Here is a 6,207-nt window from a genome sequence, read left to right on the forward strand (position 1 = left end):
CATGAAACCCTGTGGAGCCCGTCTGAGCAACAGCAGCTGGAGCAGGAGTGAGGCGAAGGGGACCTGCGGGGCACAAGGCATATGGGCCACCAGGGTATTGGGAGTGTGGGATTTAAAGAAACAAACATCTGGACTGCTCACCACAGCTTCTGCCGATGGCCGGCGTGGCCTGGCACGTGTTTCTGTGGTTCCCGTTCCCCCCCGCCCACCAGTCAGCCGTCTTAGCTCTGGCTTGAACTTCCCCTCGGCCTTCAGTTACTGACGGAGCACCCTCTTGTGACCAGCAGGACCCTAGGAGCTGGGACATGTAGCAGGGACTGAGAGCACAGCAGAGACAGACAAAATCCAAAAGAAAGAAATAAGGAAAGTATCAGATGGGGTAAGCGCAGGAAATTGAAATGGCGTGGTCTGATGCATGCTCACAGCTTATCGTGTTGCCTTCAAAGGTTAGGCAGGTGGGTGGTTCGCTTCTGGTTCCTGTCTCCCATAGCTCTGGGACTCGGTCACATTTTCTTTAAAATCCATTTCAATTGCTTAGTCAGGCACAATGGCCTAATTTTAAGGTCTAATGTTTTAAAAACAATTTCCTGATTCATAAGACTCTATGACACATACCAGTATCAATGGTGTCGTCTTTGGCAAAACGGGACAGTTATTCCCTAGTCACTGCTCTCCCTTGAACCTCTCTCTCTCTCTCTCACAGACACACACACACACATATCACGGGTCCGCTCGTCCTGCTGTTTCTCGCATCCACCCCTCCTTCTAGTCTTCTCTAACCCGTAGTATGTGTGCACCAAGCCTACACCGCTGTTTGTCCACCACTATTTGTCCAGGCTCTGTCCGCAGCCTCCTGATAACTGTCCATGTTTCACTTTGCTCGCCAGCCTCATTTCCTGGTGTCTAGAAAAATTTTCCTCTTTGTAATTTCCACCCACGGGTTCTGGTTGTGCCCCCTAGAGACATAAACGTAGGCTCTCAACCACACAACTGTCCTTCCAAGGGTTGCATAAGACAACACTCCTTCTTTGTCTTCTCTCCAGTCTGCCCCTCCCCCATTCCTCACCTTTCTTATTTCATCATGGCTTCCAGATCCTTCTTCATCCTGGTAACCCATAGTTTGATTTATTGTTTGTGAGATGTGCCCAAAACTGAACACAGTATTTCAAGTGTGATCCGAACAAAGCACAGTGGTTCTAGCTCTTCCTTTGAACTAAAACTCTTTTTATTTTTTTATTTTATTTTATTTTTTAGATTTTATTTGTTTATTTGAGAAAGAGAGACGAGGAACAGTGGGAGAGGGACAAGCAGACTCCATGCTGAGCACAGAACCCAACACGGGGCTCGATCTCACAACTCTGGGATCGTGACCTGAGCCGAACCACCCAGGCACCCTTAAAATTCTTTTTAAAAGTAGATTTTTAAGAGGGCAGTTCTGAATTTTGACAAATATACTGTAAAGCCCCCAGCCTGATCAAGATATAGAACATTTCCATCACTCCAGAAAGTTTCCTCATAACCTGTCTCAGCCCAAACCTGCCACCAATAGTTATTCTGATTTTTATTATCATAGATTCACATTGCCTAAATCAGAATTTCATACACATAGCATCACATAGAATGTACCTTTTTGTGATTGGCTTCTTTTGGTCCAAATAATGTTTTTGAACCTCATTCATGTTACATGTGTCCGCAGTCTGTCTTTCTCTGTTGCTGAGTAGTATTCCATTGAATGGATGTACCATAATTTAGCTATTCTCCTATTGATGGACATTTGGGTTGTTTTCAGTTTGGAGCTATAATGAATAAAGCTTCTAGAAATAAGTAGTTTTATAGACCTTTGCTTTTATTTATCCTGGGTAAATGCCCAAGAGTGGAATTTCTGGATCATAATGCAAGTATCTAAATTTATAAGAAATTGACAAATAATTTTCCAAAATGTCTGGGCCAGCACTGTATAAGTTCCAATTCTTTGGTCCACATTCTTGTCAACATTTGGTATTAGCAGTTTTATTTTTTTTCATTTTGACATTCTCATGGGTGTGAAGTCATTGTGGTTTTAGTTTGAATTCATTTAATGAACTCAGTCATCTTTCATGTACTTACTGCCTTTTTCATATCTTCCTCTATGAAGTGCCTGGTCAAGTCTTTTGCCCATTTTTATTGCATTGTTTATCTTTTTGTTACTTAATTAAAAGAATTATTTATTTAAATGCTTTTGATTGGGGTGCCTGGTTGGCTCAGTCAGTTAAGCCTCTGATTCTTGGTTTCAGCTCAGGTCATGATCTCAAGGTCCTGAGATCTACCTGCGTTGGGCTCCCGCCCAGCAGGGAGTCAGCGTGAAATTCTTTCCCCCATCCTCTCCCTCCCTCTGTGCTCCTCCTCTTGCTTGCACTTGTGTGCACGCTCTCTTTCTCTCTCTAAAATAAATAAATGAATAAATAAAATCTTTTAAAAATTAAAAAAAAGAATTATTTATTTAAAAAATTTTTATATTTAAGCAATCTTTACACTCAACCTGGGTCTCGAACTCATGACACCGAGATCAAGAGTCACACACTCCACCAACTGAGTGAACCAGGTGCCCCAGGAATTCTTTAAATTATCTGGATACAAGTCCTTTATCAGATATATGTATTGTGAATATTTCTCTCAGTGTGTGGCTTGTCTTTTCATTTTCTTAATGGTATCTTTCGATGAGTAGAAATAATTAATTTTTCTTAAGTCCACCATAACTGCTTTTATAACTTAGTGATTTTTTTTTGTCCTAAGAAATCTCTTCCTAACACATAGTTGCAAAGATATTGTTTAAGGTTTCCTTCTAGAAGCTTTATATTTTCAGCTTTTATGTTCAGAGATATCTATGATCCATGTTGAACTAACTTTTGCATATAGTGTGAGGTAAAGGTTAAGGTTTGCTTTTTTCCATACATTTACCCAGTTTTTTAGCACCATTGTCTTAACAAATTTCTTTTTCCCCTTTGAATTACCTTGCTTGTTGATAATTTCCTATTCCCTGCTAGATGAGAAGCTTCTCCAAATCCTTGTCTCTCTCTCTCTTTCTCCATCACCATTAAAAATAAGTTTTGTAAACATTGATTGATTTCACACGGCCTTTAGGCTTTAGTGAATGAACATTCCACGTCAGGTATGAGACTAAGAGGTGGAAACAGAGAACTTTTGTCCTGGGGCCATTTCCTTCTATTGGTAGGAGCTAAAAGAGAAGTGCATGATTTCCATTTCACATTATTAGGGAGAATTGCAAAAAGGATTGTGGGAATACAGAAGAATGCTCGTGTAGGGAGGTAGCATAGCCTAGTGATTAGAGACCATCAGTTTGGGGTTTAGCAAATCTAGTTTAAAATCCAGGCTCCAATGTCTCTCAGCTGCTAAGGCAGGCCGTGAGCAGGCCACTCAACCTCTTTGAGGTTCCATTTCCTCGGGGTTGTTGAAGTATTACATGGCACAAAGTATAGCATGCTTATTCCATTTATCTGGTATTCAGTCAAGTGCTCGTTAATTGGTTGCAATTTTTATCCCATGGACTCAGGGAAGGCATCCTGGAGGAAGTGATTACTCGGTGGAGCCTTGAAGAACGTTGAAAGCTGTCCGAATGAAGAAATGCAGGAAAAGCATTTCAGGCTGAAGGTCTGGGAAGAACACAGATACAGAGACATAAATCAGCATGGCAAAATAGGAATAGTGTCCAAGCTTGAAGTGTGAAGAAGTGACCGGCTAAAGATATGAGGAGATGAGAAGCCAGGTCATGGAGAGCCTTATATGACAGTATGTTTTCAGTGTAGGGTGTGAGCAACCAGGGGAAATGTCAGCTGCCTCCTGGTTCTAAGTCAGCTCTAAGTCAGCTCTTGAAAGCTGCATTCAGTTCCCACCTGTCGTCTTAAACATGAAACTCCCCCTGGGAGCTGCGGCGGGATGCGTCACGGAGCCTCGGACAGGCTGACCCGCATAACACTGTCCCTTGCAAAGTCTTGGGCACCCTCTCCCAGAGTACAAGAGCCAGGCCTCTGCGAATTTCCGGAGGAAGCCTGATATCCACACCCTAATTCCTTCCAACAGCGTGGCCGCCTTGAGAGCAGGGCCTGAGCCTGCTCGCCAGGGTCATGGTGGTGCCAGTGGGCTGTCACCAGTACCCATCACGAACAGAGAGCCTGCCCCTTCCCATCTGTCCTCTCGGGGACAGGGGTTCTGCCAGGAATAGAGCCATCTCCCTAAACTGTGCTGTCTTCCAGCTACTTGTCTGCTTTAAGCTACTATTTTTAAGCATTTGCTACGTATTAAGCCTATTGCTAAATGCTTGTCATGCATGTACTCGTTACTTTAAGCTTCCCAGCAGCTCCCCAAATAGATTTTATTGTTTCAATTCACAGATGAAAAAAATGAAGCTTAAAAGCATACAATAACTTGCCCACAGTCACAGAAATCTGGAATGTCGGTCCGAATTTGGAGCCACCTCAGCCCCCGGGCATTCCTTCCTCCTGCCTCCCGAGCAGCCACCGCGGAGGGGACCCCCGGCTCCCCGCCCCAGCAGCTTGATGGGACATCAGCCCCGTCACCTGCTGCCCTTCAGGGACCTGCCTTCTCAGTGGCGTCACTACAGGGGGGCTGGGCCTCGGCAGCGTCGCAGCCACGCTGTGTCCTTGCTGACACGGTAGCAATGCCAGCCTAACCTACTGTCAACCCGAAAAGAGGCTTCATTAGCCCCATTTCGCAAATTCGATAACTTAGATTCAGGGAGGACAAGAACATATAACACCCGATCACAGCGTCAAGACTCAAAGCCAGACCTCCCATCTCCAAAACCAGCAACGTCCCACAGGCTCTGTGGCCCTTCTGGATGTCAGTCCCAGGTCTGGGGCGCATTCCGTCAGAGGTGGGAGGGCAATCTGCCAGAAAGGTGGTACCCACCCCTTCAAACGACCAGCTTACGGTTCTGCTGAATGACCAGGAATATGAGGTCAAGCTGTAAAAAGAGAGAAAACAACAAGGTAGAAGGGCCCTCATTGCTAACAAACCGTCCATTTTTCACTATCTTCTTACCAGGAAAAATAGAACAGTGGAGGGGCGAGTGGCCAAGGTGTGGATTCAGCATTAAATAATCCAAAACAGAGATAAACGTAAGGACGACGTGGAGCTCTGATTCATGTTCTTAGAGGCAAGAACTGTGCGGCCAAGTCACCAGCCAATCTCTTTACCTGATCGGCATGAAAGCCCATTTCCGAGATGGGATCATCTTGGGAAAGGAATGGAGCCTCATGAAGGGTACAGAACCACAAACGTCGGGTTTACTGGGAGTCAACTGAATAGAATCTGACTGTTGCTGCTGTACCCAATTTGCTGAATTTACAAGGAAAAATCAAAATCAAGCCTTTCTTCCGGGTCTAGCCATCTGTTCCTGTGAGTCCGTCCTCATTCCCCGGGCCTCTGGAGGGCAGAGTTCTGGGCTATTATTCCAGGCTTTTCAGCTGTGATCCATGTCCTGGAAAGAGCTGTGTGCAGTGGCTTGGGTTTAGAACTTTGCACGTTTTTGACGCAAGAGGTATTTACAAGCTGTAAGTACTCCGGAGTCCAGGGCTTGTAGGATTGATGGGTCCGACCCAGAGACTGTGATAGGGCTGCTCCCGCCTTTGGCTGGGATCACGTGAGTTCTTATGAGTTTACGGATGAGTCATGAGCATGAGACTGTAAAACAGCCAAATTGGGACCTTTAGCAGATGGGTACATTCTATAAAACCCTCTCCACCACTGTTTCAGAGAGTAGTTTGTAGAAGGCATTCACAGATATTTTGCAAAAGTCCTTAGCGGTGACATGGTAGAGTAGACATATCCTGGGTACTTCCCATCTTACACGTATTTGTGTAACAGAAAAAAAAAAAGATGGAAATAATTCAAGAACAGAAAATAAAGTTGATGAAATAAAAAGCCTTTAACCTTTCTTCATTTACTCCCCAATCATTTCTTAATCACCTGTTATGTGCCAGGAACTCTTATTTGCTGAAGACAGAAAAAACAAAAAAAAAAGGATACACATGGTCCCTTCTTTCAAGGGGGCTCATTTTGATGGCAGAAATAAACATATGTGTAAATAATTAGTCACGATGATGCAGAAGTGCTTTGGGAGCACGGAGGAAGAACGGATTGGGGGGAGGCTAGGGGTGGACATCTCAAAGGAGGCTGCATTTGAACTTG

The 6,207-nt window shown here is 44.4% G+C and overlaps 1 long non-coding RNA gene across 1 annotated transcript; it reads left to right on the forward strand.

Moving 5' to 3' along the window:
- Positions 1 to 264: 264 nt before the first annotated feature.
- Positions 265 to 5,943, forward strand: LOC148109455 (uncharacterized). The gene is made up of 2 exons (XR_015725792.1): positions 265 to 379; positions 3,551 to 5,943. It is a non-coding gene; the product is annotated as an uncharacterized LOC148109455 (long non-coding RNA).
- Positions 5,944 to 6,207: the final 264 nt, after the last annotated feature.

This window comes from Ursus americanus, chromosome 9 (genome assembly GCF_024610735.1).
Source record: "Ursus americanus isolate L20-20 chromosome 9, mUrsAme1.1.p, whole genome shotgun sequence".
Classification (NCBI taxonomy): Eukaryota; Metazoa; Chordata; class Mammalia; order Carnivora; family Ursidae; genus Ursus; species Ursus americanus.